The sequence below is a fragment of the Mesoplodon densirostris genome, chromosome 3, assembly GCF_025265405.1.
Source record: "Mesoplodon densirostris isolate mMesDen1 chromosome 3, mMesDen1 primary haplotype, whole genome shotgun sequence".
NCBI lineage: Eukaryota > Metazoa > Chordata > Mammalia > Artiodactyla > Ziphiidae > Mesoplodon > Mesoplodon densirostris.
The window spans coordinates 1,660,674-1,675,284 of record NC_082663.1 but is presented as its reverse complement, the minus strand read 5'-3'; positions in this window follow the sequence as shown (position 1 = coordinate 1,675,284).

Here is a 14,611-nt window from a genome sequence, read left to right as displayed (position 1 = left end):
TCAGGCAGACAGGGAGTCAGAGGAGTCGGCCTGGGGAGGAGGACATGTCCCTGCCACTGTCGAGGACATTATGGGCAGGTTGGATGACACCTCCTGCAGACGTGTGGGAGGATAAGGATGGAGGGACCATCTCTGCCATCGCTGTGGTGTCTCTGCACCTGGGGTGTCAGCAGGTAGCAGACCCCATGTTCCTTAATGCCAGGGATCAGGGAGAGCTTAGGACGGTGTCACTGCTGAGTGAGGACACTGAGGTGGCAGCTGACCCCCTGGCTCAAAGCTCAAGCCAGGCCGCAGACCGCACTCTGGTTACTCGTGTCCTGGGACCCCCCTCGAGTCAAAGAGACCCTGGACTTGAGGCAAACCTTTTTCTCACTTGGAGGAGCCATGATGGTTTACAGGAAGGTGTTTACTGAAGGAATTGGACTCACCAGGTGTGGAACGAGCTGGCGGAGGGAAGCCAGAAGTCAGAGCAGGGACCAATCGGTCCACCCGAGAAGCCAGGCCTGTCCAGCCGCTGAGACGGGGCCTTGGAGGGAAGCTCAGGAAGGGGCCCAGGGAAATTCTGCTCTGTGGGTCCTCTCCAAGCACCACTGGTGGCCCTGGTCTCTGTTGGTCATCAGGCAGGAGTGGTGAGAAGAGCTGGACGATGGCCCCTGACACCTCTGCACTCCTCTGTCCTTACATCCAGCACTGCTTCCCTTCCACCCTGCATATCTCACCGCAGTCCCGCGTGAGGCCAGCTCTAGACCCACACCGGGCTAGGGGCGACCTACGGGGAAGAGCTCCCGGCAGCCAACGTGACAGGGTGCCAGTGGGGAGCCCTCGAGGGGAGGATGGGAAACGCCCCTGTGCCACTGCAGCTATGCGACCCTACTGTGTCTGAACGTCTTTAGGTTCCACTCCTAGGTCGTGACTTTGAACAGAACATTCAAATTACTGACTTAAAACGAAACAGGCATGTGTGCTGCTCATGGAAGCTGCTCATTGGAACCTCAGGGTCACGTCCGGCTCCTTCACCCCAGGCCTCACCACCCGCTCAGAGGGTTCTGTGCCTCTTGATGGTACACCCTCGAAGGTTTCTCAGGGGAGACAAAACAGAGAGGATGATTGCTGGGGATGGTTCCGCACATTTCCACTGTTTCTGTGATTCTTTTTGACAACCACAAACATTAAATTAAAGCAGTGCTTCTATGTTTCTATGTGTCCTGAGTAGCCTATTCAAAGTCACGACCTGGGGTCAAGATCTGAAGATGCTGGAGCCCAGGTTCTATGGATGCAACATGTGGAATTGTACATACAACATGGAAAGTGCCCAGGTGACCGCTGGTGGAGAGCTTAACCAGAGGAAGTCTTTCATTCATGAACGGAAACTAATCACAGGGCAGTAGAAACACCAGGTATTTAAGATAAGTTGCAGGACTTCAAACGCAGATGGAAAAGCACAGTCACAATCCAAGTCACAACTGCCTGCATGGGATGTAGAAAGAGAGGGATCAACAGCTGATGTGATGGCAGTAAGGCCCGGGCACGTAGATGTTCTGCCCAAGAACACTGGAGGAGAGGGATGAGAATCCACCTCTCATCTGCCTGCTCCAGGCTAAGGTCAAGGAGGTGGACTGAGAGAAGAGCACGCCACTTGCCTGCCCCCTCTCGGCCCTGCTGGGAATTGCAGGAAATTGCATTTCCAGACCCTCCCTCCCCAGCCCCCGGCAGCTTCAACCAATGGAGCCCACGGCAGAAGATGTGAGAGGGGAGGAAGGAGAAGGGAGGGCACTTGGGCAGCCTCTCAGGCAGCAGCCAGGTCTCCTCTGCAACTCCAGGGAAGCACCTCCTCCTGGCCCCTGATTCCTGTTAGACAGTCTGACCCGCTTCCCTAGGCTGGCCCCTGACCCCAGGCCCTGACACCACGCCCCCCGTTTCTCTCCAGCCCTGGGGTAGTGACAGCCTGATCCAGTCGACAGTCCCTGGGCTGCCTCTGGCCCCTGTCGGACCTCTCAGCTTCCTGTCACTGGAACCACATGTCTCAGGACTGAGGCTTCTCCTTTCCTGACGAAGACAAGGGCAGGTGCTCAGTGTCCTCACTGCCTTTGGACCAAACCCAGATACGGGCTTGGGCCACAGGGTGAATGAACTGATCTGAGTGGAGGGCAGAGGCCCAGGAAGGACTTCAGGGCTGGGCATGGAGGGGCAGAGTCGGGGAGAGCGCAGAGGGCACTCGACTGATTAAGGAGCCTGGTCGTGGAGGCGACACAGCAGGAAGCAGGAACCCGAGGTCCGTCGTACACGAGGCTGAGCCGAGACGGGGGAAGCTGTTCAGTGACGGGGTGGCAAAGTGAACTGGCCTTAACACCATGTCCTCCTCCATGGCTCCTGGTCTGGCCGCGGCCTTCCAGAGGCCAAAGCCTTCCAGAGGTCAGCAGCCCCCTTATGGCTAAGCTGGGCCTGGCTGCACCCCCAGCTGTCACCCTCCCCGTGACCTTGTGAATGTGGGCCATCCTCTATTTGTTTATCTGTAAGATGGAAGCAATAGAAACCTCTTCCTCTTACAGTTCCTGAGGAGATTCAGTGGAATAATGCGTGGCTTGGGGCACATTTTAAGTGTTTCCCACCAGCTGGTTGTGTTATTTGCTTCATCTCCAACCCCCTCTGAGGCCACCCTTCTTCTCATCCACCCTGTTCCAAGTGCTTCTCCAGCTCAGGCAACTCCACGTTATAATGTTTTCCTGGAAAGTTCTTCCTACCCCTCCTTTCTATTTGCTAAATTTTATCCATCCTTCATGTATCACCTTGAGCTTCATTTTCTCATTTTATTATAAGGGTTCCACACTTTACCTGACGTAATTGAATATTAACTCTAAGCAGATTGGATTAAGTTTAAGATGCACATTGTAACCTCTAAAGCGATGACTAAGCACTAACGCAAAGAGAATGAGCTAGGAAGTCAATAAAGCCATTAAAATAAAATGTCGAGACTTCCCTGGTGGTGCAGTGGTTAAGAATCCACCTGCCAATGCAGGGGACACAGGTTCGATCCCTGGTCCGGGAAGATCCCACATGCCGCTGAGCAACTAAGCCCATGTGCCACAACTACTGAGCCTGTGCTCTAGAACCCGCGAGCCACAACTACTGAGCCCACATGCCACAACTACTGAAGCCCACACGGCTAGAGCCCATGCTCTGCAACAAGAGAAGCCACCGCAATGAGAAGACTGTGCATTGCAATGAAGAGTAGCCCCCATTCACAGCAACTAGACAAAACCCGCATGCAGCAACGAAGACCCAATGCAGCCAGAAATAAATAAAATAAAATAAATAAATTTATAAAAAATAAAATAAAATGTCATATTAGTGTGAGTTCCCAGGAAGCAAACACCAAGGTGGGATTAGATATCTGAGCGATTTCTAGGAGAAAAAGCCCATAAGGGAATACGGGCCTGGGAGAGTTATCCAAGCATGATGCAGACTCCCTCCCACGGAAGTGAGGGAAGGTTGAGTAGAAGTCTTAGACTGTTTAATACAGTCTAAAAACTGTTTAATACAGTTTGACAAGGCTGATGGGATCCTCAAGCAAAAGTCACCCCCCAGGGAAGTCCCATGTCTCACAGGAAGGGGCTGCCACACTCTTCGACTTGGAACTGGCTGTGGGGAGTGTGACCCTCATGCAAACACAATGACGGATTCATATTGCAGCATCTGGAGCTGTCAGTCACGTGACTCTCTGCACTTAAAGACCTGAAAGGTATATTTTCATGGCCACCACCAAGACTAAAAAGTATTTGATTAACACTAAAGAAGATTCGAAAAGAGGGACAGGGACAAAAACAGATGAGACAAATAAACCACAATTAGCAAAATAGCAGACCTAAATGCCACCATATTGATCATTACATCAATGAAGACAGATTGTCAGACTGAACAATAAAGCAGGAACCAACTATATTCTCTCTATCAGAGATGAACTTTAACCACTTGAACATAAAGTGACTGAAAGCAAAAGATTAGAAGAAATTCCAGGCTAACTTCATGCATAAAAAAGGGCCATACTGGCTCTGATAATATCAGACAAAAGGGACTTGTGTCCAGAGCATGACTAGAGACACAGAGGCTCACTCTCGCATGATACAAGGATCATTGCACCAGGAGTACTTAACTGTTATAAATACATATGCGCCTGATAACAGATGTATGGAGGAGCAATGCATGAAGCAAAATCCGACCCTGAACTTCAGTGTTTGTCTCCAGCCAAGGAGACTGTTACGGGTTCTACCCATCCTTCCTGGTTCTGAGCCCCGCACCATGCTGGAATCCGCAAACATCTTGAGGGGAAAGTGGTGCCGAATGCCAGGCTCACTTCATTCTCTGCTCCTTTTGCCAAGGATCTCTGACCCTCTAGACCTAGCTGCCTTAGCAGCTACCCAAAACTGTCATCAATCTTGTTGTTGTTGTTTGTATTTTTATTCTGCTTTTCTAGTTACTCACAGATGGAAAGATGGGCTGACATAATTAGTAAATTATAATAGATGCAGAACAGAAAGCCTTTTCCTGACAAACTCTCCTCCCAAACAGAATTGTATCTACTTGCTACACTCTCCCTTACATAGGAGCCTGCAATCTTTTCTAGTGGATATTACCATGAGTTGCAACTATACACAGAATTTTTTGTACAATTGTGTTTAATATCTTTGTTTTTTATTAAAATTTAAGATCCCTGAGGGTAAAGACATGTTCCTTTTGTCCATCACTCAATCTCCAACATTGAGGCCAACCCAAATAGAGATAGATAGTAGATCTATAGATAGGTAGTAGATATAAGGTAGAGAAAGGAAGAGATAGGTGGAGAGAGAGATAGATACCAGAGGATGATGATGGTGAAGATAGGTAGATGAATCAGATAAATTGATAGATATAAAGAAAATAAATGAATATATGACAAAAACGTATTTCTATATTTCCCCTGCATACAGATTTCATAGAGTGAACCCACCTCCCCAGCTTATGGGGAACATCTCTAGGGAGACAGAGAACAAGTAAGCTTCAGGAAAGCATTGTGTATTTAAAATCTGTAGCTTTTTTTTTTTAAGGTTTCTGAAGAAGGGATCTTGACTAGACATTTGAAACGTATCACACATTCCAAAATAAAGTCAAACTGTGCAGGGAGAAGAATGGTTCTCACACTTGGCTCCTAACTCCACCACTGCAATGCTCACCATCTGATCTTGTTACCCAAGCAATCCATGCCCAGGTTCTCATCTGTGACATCGGGTACTAATCTTATTCAGCAAGATGAATGAAAACCATTAAAAGCACTGCCCAGCATGTAGTAAAACGAACAATTTAAAACATCAGTGTTAACTGGACAGTATGTAATGGTTCAGAATTACAATCCAGATAAGAATATTTTGCAGAGGAGGATCTTTGGAATATTCCTTTCAGATTATTCTTTATAGACCTGAGTCTTAACTCAATTAAAATTCATATTGATTGATTTTGGTTAAATTATCAAATAAGGACTCAAGCCTTTACATTGACTCCATTATACTGGGTTTCACTCCTCTGACTATGCAGTCGTTTTTATTCTTACTTTCCCACTCTTGTATTTCAAACAATGACTTGGGGAATGGCTCTTTAGATGTAGATAAGGACCTTTTCTTGGGAAGACACATGCATTTTTGGTCGTGCTCCACTTTTTAAACAGTGTATAGCTCACTGAGAAGATTTTTCAGCTTAGGAACACTTATTATTTTCACCACAACAAAGTAGTTTTCTTTCAGGAAGAGTTTTTGTGAAAATGAGTGTCTCATCAATGCATCAATGGACAAAGACAGCAAGGGCGAGAGATTCATTCGCTTCTCTCCCAAGAGGAGCAGAGAAAGCCTCTGGAACCTCGTTGCCCACATGGCACATCCGTCCTCTGGTTCACCTGCCATGCTTCAAGCTGCGTCATCAAGGCAATTTTTCAGCAATAGGCCTGTGGAGGCTACTCCATGGTTACCAACTGCAATTCCTCACATTTTTCCCGCATACCAGACCCAAATTCACCCATGGTCTCCTGTTTTGCTTTCTTTAAAGACAAACAAGAACTTTAAAATGATTTCTTTTATGAATTGCATTGAACTTGGGCTTCATAGAAACAACTGACTTTTTATTCAAATTCATGTTTTATCTTTTAAGTCACATTTGGTAAGTGAGATGATTATGAAAACACACTCAAGTATCATCAACTATGACTCTGGGTAAACCTACAGCCCAGCCCACAGGAGCAGAAGTGTGTGGGAAGCCGAGCACGAACAGCTCCAGCTGTTCATCTCACAGAGCCAGTGGAGGGCACTGGACATCTCGGCAGATGTTTTGGGACACAGTGGTGACAGAGACAGCTCGTCTTCACATTCATCCAAAGCCCTTGACTCCATCCATCGAGTTCTTTCCCTCTCTCTGATCCTATTGGCAACAGATGTAATTTATTCCTCTGCTGTATCTCCCTGACAAAGCACCAGGGGATCGCTGGATAAATGATGGACAATGCTTCCCATCCGCCCAGGAGTCTGGACGGTTGAAGACATCAGTCATTAATTCACCCCGGTAGCTGCTACGGCAATACAATTAAAAAGAATATGCCAGGCTGCCTGCCATGCTGAGGACCAGGCTGCTGCTGGGCATGTGGGTGGGAGAGGAAACCTGGAGGGCCAGCACCCGGCCACCAGCCGCCCCACCAGGGCCCATCTGCTGCCGACGCAAAGTCAGATTCATGGCTGAGCACAACTTCTAATGTCAGATCATGCTGCAAGGTGAAATTTACAGCACCCCCTGACCAATCCACCTCCACTGACCCCCAGCTCCTGCCCCACTGGGTAAATGAATCAACCCTTGATTCTTTTAGATATTTCTGCTAGCATTAAACTTCACTTTTCCAAAAAAAAACACAGTTATACAGCTGCTTTCTAATTCTCTAGGTTTAGAAAATGTGCATTGACTTTCTACTACAGAAAGTGAGGACCGTGTCCTAACGTCCAACCCATCACATCACACATGTTCACAACACCACACAATGTGGACTGCGGTTTCCTTTCTCGTACAGACTTTGCTTTCTGTTTTGATTTTCCTGGCTTTTGTATTTTCTTTTCCCTGTCACTTATCTGCACGCAGAGTTTCTGTCGGAGCTAGAACATTCCTCTCGGCAATCATGCCGTGGACAGTTCTGTTAATGAAGAGGGACCTCTGTCCCAGAGCCCCGTCTGGAGGGGTGGTCCCCCAGGCCAGCTCCTCAGCCCGCCTGGAGGAGCCCACACCCACCACCTGCAGTGTTGAGCACCTGCCTGCTGTCTTCGTGTCGGATGCTGCGGTCTCAGTCCCCGTCTCAACCTCTGGAAAGCCTTTGGGGGTAAAGACCGTATAAGAGATCTTCTATCGAGACTCTGAATGTTTGAAAACAATTTTGAAGTTAATTTTCACATTTGAAACTTGGGGAGTACATTGAAATAAGTGAATGAATGTACTTGTGTAAGTTACTGTTCCAGTGTGTGTAAGTTACTTTTCCAGTCTGAAAACCAGGATTCCTGGCTTGGGCTGGTCTTCCCCAGAGAAGAATGCCCCACCTTTTATCAGCAGGCTCAGAAAGAACCTGGAGGGGACAAAGCTGGAACCTCCCACGTGGCTCACATGTTTGGAAAGACATCGCCACATTCCCAGCTGTGCAGGTGCCCCAGGGACGCCGCCCCTCTCTGCGACCCCTCCCACTGGTGGGCCTCCCACTCCTGTGGGCTTGTGAGTTGGGGGCAGGGAGGAGGTCTGTGCATCCCCTGCTCTGTATAAGGTGCAGAGGTTTCTCCCACTCTCCACCCTGACCCACCGTCCCCAGATCCAGATCTTCCTGGGGGCTCCGAGTTCTGCTGGGGTCCAGTGCCAGTCGGTTACCCCTTCCACAGGTCCCAGCGTCCTGCCCTCTCTCCTTCCGCTCCGGCAGCCCACTTGTCCATCTTTCTCCAACTTCCAAAGTCATCTTGACCCACCCAGTGAGCTTTGTCCTCCTTTTGGTTTCCTCTGTCTCAGAAGTTAATGTCTATTTTATTCTTCAATTTGATGAGAGCTTCAGAAAGAAGCCACAGAGTGGGTCTGTTCAAAGAAATCCAATGCACTGAAACACTGATTTATATTAGGAAACAAAGAAATGTGTGCTTGAAATACACCGTGTCACTCTTCCACCATGTTCTGACAAGATAACTTATGTGTCAGCAGAGAGAGTCCAGGCAGAGGTAGGAAGCAGTCCTGTCCCCCATGGGTGCATCGTCTCCTCCTCCACCTCCCTCCCCAATTCCATGTGGAGCTGTCAGCAACCACACCCATGCACACACCCATGCACACACGCATGTACCCACATCCCTGATGGAGCCTCTGACCCAGCCCTGGCCTTGGAAATGTCCAAGGGGCGAGCCCAAGGGCACTGACTTCCTCCTAATGTTCACCACGTGTTGGTCTCTCTTTCAGTCACTTCAGTGAAGGTCTTTGTATCTTAATTTCTCACCTGAAGCTTTTCACTTTCTTTCTCTGATTTTTCTCTTGTCCTTGTCCCTTTCACTCTTCTTTTCTCCACATTTGCTCACCCAGGTCCTGCTGGGGTCTCCATCCCAGGGTCCCTTGTGTGCACGCAGCTGGTTCACAGCACCCTGCTCTCCCCGTCCCTGAAGCCTGGAGACTACAATCGTGGGGTTTTGCATGATTCCTTCCGTAGTCTCTGGCTCCCCCAGTAGACAGTCCTGCTCCGAGCAGTGGCTCTGAGGAGTTGCAGGTCCCCAGCAGGACCTCCGAGAAGCAGCCACACCAGGTGACTCCATGGCACTTAGTCCCTCATTCCGTGCTTCCCAGGACTCAGACCCACCCCCAACAATTCATGTGTGGATTTTTAAACGAACCATATGTTCTTCCTTTGATGTTATTAAGACTAGAAAGATATTTGAAATTCTTACTGGATTTAATTTATTAAAGTAGCAAGTTAATTTTCAAATCTATGAAAAATCCCTGAATCCTTACATGTATGTTTGATGGACATTTGTACACATATGTCGAATATCATGTTCATCATATTAAATATTAATTCATTAGTGGTATGTGGTGTCTGTGGTGTCCCAATGCACTTTATAAGCATTTTAATTTCCTTCTGTTTATTTACATATAAATATAACACACACCCTCAAACACACACACACGCATCTTTCTCAATTTTGAGTAAAATGTGAGGAAACCAATGCTGATGTTTGAGACTTCTGTAAACATGTTTTAAGACTTTAAGCCTTTATTTTTATTCATTTATTTATTTTTACTATACAGTAGGTCCTTGTTGGTTATGTACTTTAAATATAGTAATGTGTACATGTCAATCCCAAACTCCTAATCTAATTTTCAAATTTCTAGTTAATTTCAAATGACCTTAAGTGATGTCTTCCTCACTCTTTTTTTCTCCAAATAATTCATCAGTTTTGTTGATGTAAGTGAGGGCATTGGGAGCTGTCCAGGGAGGAGTACAGTCTTTCCTGTGACCCGTCTACTTTGTGAGCCTGGAAGGTTGGGGGCAGCTGGTGAATGACCAGGGAACCACCAGGCACTTGACTTTTCACCCCAGGATCCAGTTTAAGACTCAGTGCAGTGAATGTGCTGAAGTGCAGCTGAGACCTTTGCCAGTTATTTTTTCCCAGCCTGAAATTTTAGAGACACAGAAAACAGAAAACTATCAATATGTTCTTTGTAAAACTGCTTTTCAACTATTTTTATTGTTTTATTTTTTATTTAATTGTGGCCTATTTATTGGCCCAATTTTTAAGTACTCATTGATGTGAATGAGGTCTGTAATGTAGCAAGGAATATTTTCTGGGACACCAATTTTCTAATGTGGTTAAATTGGTTATTGTAGCAAATACTATGAAGATCAAAATTAAATAGTAGTTTTCAAAATAGGGGGCTAGTACATGTAATTATGGGGCTTTTAAATTTCACTGAATCTTAATAAAACAAAAACAAGCCAAAGCATAAGATTTAAATTAAATATAAAAAAAGTTACCAGTACCAGGAGATATTTCATGTTTGAATAAGTTACCAAGGGAAGGTGTGAAATTCCTGAAGCTTTAAGGAAAAATAAATGACACCAATTTTGCTTGGTATCACTTAGATATAAATTCCATGGGGAGAATGACCTGGTGCAGCCCTACTGTGTCTGTGGGAGCAGGTGGGCGTGGAAGGGATGCAGTGCTATTCACCACAGGTGAAATGGCAAAGAATAAATCCTGTGCTTTAAGTGTGCAACTGTCAGGATGAAATTCTCCATATTCCTCACGGTTCTTTCTGCACAACTTGGAATTTGATTTGTTCTTTCTCTCCCTCCCTCATCTCTTTCTCCCTTGTTTGTTTGTGTATTTATCACTCCTGAAAGGTCACGCTGAAATGGACCTGCAAAGAGCCCTGTCACTGGGACTCGGAGCAGGGAGGGTGGACGGGCAGGGCTGTCAGCTCACCAGGCAGGGGCCCCGCGGGAGCCGGAGCCAGACCCTCAGCAGTGGGCCCCCACTCAGCCCTCCGGCCCGCAGGTCACCCCACCCACCCTGACTCTGAGCCCGTTCTAGCCACTAGCGGGGGCTCGGATAGGCGTGAGCTGAAGGTTTTCTTTTTTTGCTCCTACGCCTAAGGATGAATTTAAAAATTGAACACAGGGGAAATTAGGACAACTCTCTGGATAACTGATGAATAGGTGATGAACGGGAACAATATGTATTTGTGTCCAGGCTCCCTCTCCACATTTATGGAGATTTTCTGAGGATGCCTGGCTTTGGGGCTTAATCACTGAACCATAAACTTTGGCACAGGCAGGCTTTTGGTGCAGTTTACCTTGGTCTTGATTGTTCCCTGGGAAAATTAGCCCCATGCCCTCATTCTGGGGTGGTTAGCTGCTGGTCATGAACACCGGCTGGACAGTGGGGACTCTTCCCTAAACCCTCTCCCTCTCACACCTGCAGGTTTCCTGGAATGGTCACCTACACCCACATGTCCTGTGCAGCATCACGGGAAGTGCCTGACCTTCTAGGAGGTGTCCTTCTCTTGTGAGAGAGTGTGCACTGCCAGGAAAGGCAGCCACGGGCGTGAACATGTGTACTTTCCAACGAGGGTCCAACAGTTGTGCAGGCAATGGTCAGCGCCAGGGCCAGTTTCTCCCCTGCCGTGTGGAGACAGTCCCGTCCTCACTTCCTGAGTGCCTGGGCTCTGTACCTCTCAGGTTCCTGCCCCCCATTTGAGACAGAAATGTGGCCACACAGTCACTGATCCTTGGACTCCTAATTTCCCTCGAGAGCATCTTTTTCTTCAACAGATGTTTTCAAAATAATTAAGTGTTGGGGCACACACATTATTGAAATGCTGGAGCCCTCCCTAATGCTCTCCATGTTTGTATATTTGTCGGCACAGAGCTGAGTGCTCAGAAAGGTTGTGCTATTTATTTTGCAAATTACAGAACATTCACCCCAGACCAGGAGGACAGGGAAGACTGGGACCCAGCAAACTCTCTGGTCGCTGCAGAGGCTCTGCAGTCAGTGGCCCCGGGAATCATGGACTACCTTATGATTTGTGAGCTGGGAGTCCCTCTTCAAAAGTATCCAGCTGATCACCCATCCATAAAACAATTCCTGGAATTTGTTTAATTTTTAAATTCATTTGTTTATTAGTTTAATTTTTAAAGTTCCGTAGTTTCACATTTTCTGTTGTTAACCTTTGTCCTACATTAAATAATTTTAGGACTGGCAAAGTTCCTTTGATATTTAATTATTTTTAAAATATCTGAATCTTCAAGTCTGGTTCACCAACGGCCATTACTCTAGCGTTTCAACTCTCTTGGGGCTAATCTTGCATTCCTGAGCTGCTGGGACTTGATTCTGACCAATGTCTTTGTGCTGGATGCAGAGGAATCTCAACACGCCCACATCGTCAACATTCAGCATGTAAAGGATCCGAAGAAATACACGGGTCTTAGCTGTTGAAATAAATTCTCAGTTTTCTTATGGCTCTAGATTGCTATTGCCTTTTGAGAGTATAGTTTTGGGTGTAATTGGATTTATCATCATAGAAAATTTTGAAATTGGTGCTTCAAGTTTGGGCTGATGACTTACACTTTTTCACTTTGTACCTCAGAGTTGGTCGTACAAGTTTGCTAGACTCTGTTCTGAGGTCACCAGTGATTAAATGCGTCACTTAGGATATGGTGTTTCCATAAAGGTAAGAAGATCCTCAAGTCTGTAAGAGCTGTTCAAATTCAAGAATATATTTACACAAGGAAACACATTGTTCCAGAATGCCTTGGCCTTCAGGGTGAAAAATGTATTACTTCATTTTTCCAGTGAACCTTCATGGAGCTTTTACCTGGTTTCAGGTGATGTAGGTAAAGCCATAAATATGACAAAGGAGCCTCCAGCTTTCACAGAAGTTATACAAATGGAGACAGGTAATAAACAAAGAAACACAAAGTATCATTTCAGGTCTTGATTAAGGCACTTAGAGGTAGGTCTCCTGACAACTGAAGCATGCAGATCTGTCATTTCCTAATGATCATAGTCCTATCACTCCATGCCAAGTGAGGTAACCACCCTGGTTTCTGGAATTGAAAGGAGGTTTGGGAAGGTTATGATCTGAACTGTGTCCAGGGCTGCTGGCTTAGTTAGATACACTATCCTCTAAATGAGAGGTGACCCCTTCACACATTACCTTCTCCCCACATGACACTATTGCAATGAGGAAACACCAAGTCCAGTGCCAGAACGTGTACCAGATTCTGGAATGTGATTCATGAAGATTGTCCAACTCCTTGTCAAGTAATATGAGTTAGTATCCACTAGCTGGATGGGATGTAAAAAAGAAAGAGGAAGGGGAAGAGGAGGAGGAGGAATTATTAATTAATTAATATTAATATTAATAATTAATAATAATAATTAAGGAATTATTAATTAATTTGAAGGAATTATTTCAAATACAAAAGAAAGAAAAGCAGTATGTATTTCATTTGGATATTACATTTGATATTAAATGTCATTTTTGACACTACAGGAATTTTTGATGAATGATGAAAAATCACCATCCACTACTGTGTTCCTTTAAGAGATTTGGGATCTCAAAAATAAGGAACATGTTTACACTGGAGAGGGAAACTGTGTCATGAAAATGGCAAAGTCAATCAAATAGGTGGTGCAAAACTGATTCTTAACATGTTGATATTTCCAAGAATCATTAAAAAATTATTTTGGAGAAAAATGAATGACTACAGAACCTCTGCCTCTGGGAAGATGGAGTGCTTGTATTTTCCTTATTCCTATCCTAAAATCTCTGGGCATTATATATGACACAAATACACAAAGTCTCTGAAACGTGAGCAGAGGAGAGACTGACTAGGAACCTCAGGGCAGGACCCACGGGAGGATGCAGTGGGAAATCAGTTGTGTTTCTTCTTACCTTTTGTGTCCCAGATGTCAAGCTGAAGAAGCCATCAGCCTAGACATGCCAACAGGACAGAAAGAGTTTCACAGAAGTCTGCTCTCTCCAGCCAAAGGACAAGGAAAGGAGCAGCCTAGCAGGACAGTCTATTTCAGGCAATAGCCACTCTATTCCAGCCAAATGTCATACAAAAACTGTGGCCCCACCCAAATCACAGCATGGAGGCCTGAGTGGAGAGCCTGGACTCCAGCCTTATGGGCCATAACGAGACACCCAACACCCCTACCAGGGGCCAGTCTCCATGCTCAGAGACTGGCAGAGCATGGAGACCAGACTCTCATGGCCATTCAAAGATAACCAAGACCCCAACCCTGGGTCATTAAAGACCACATGGGAAGCCTGAACCTCCACCCCAAACAACAGATACAAGGCACACCTCCTCTCTCTGTGGGAGTGGTGTCAGAAGAGGGCTTGTGGAGGGTCAGGACTTTCATCACTGCCCAGTGGTCATGAAGCCACTCATCCATGGTGTCAGTGGAGGCCACATGGGAAGTCAGAATTCCATCGACCCAGCAGGACTCCCCCTTAGGGGTCAGGGAAGTCAGTGAGGAGACTGGATGTCTAGCTCCACCACCTGCTTCTGATGGGTTGGTGATGGAGAAGACAGCTGAGTCAGAAGGTGTAGATAAGATCCAGAGTCTCATACATACTATGACAATGTGGATGTTAAAGTTAAAAACACCACATACCAGGAAGATCCCAAACTGAATGAAAACCAAAGGCAATCTGTAGGTGCCAAGCCCAAGATGACAGAGTTGTTAGAATTATCTGACAAGATGTTAAAGCAGCCATGGTTAGAGTGCTTCTATGAACAATAGGAACATATTTAAATAAAAGAAGAAAATGCAAAGTCCCAGCAACAGCAGCAGAAGAAGAGGAGGAGGAGGAGGAGGAGGCATAAAGAAGAACCAAATGGAAATCTTAGAACTAAAATTAATATGTCTTTAACGTAAAAAAAAAACAATCAATGGCTTTACTTGACACCAACACTGAGAAAACAGAATCAGGAAACTTGAAGACAGGAGAGTAGAAATTACCCAATTTGAATAACTAACAGAAAATAGAAAAATAGTTATCAGAGTTTCAGTGACCTATG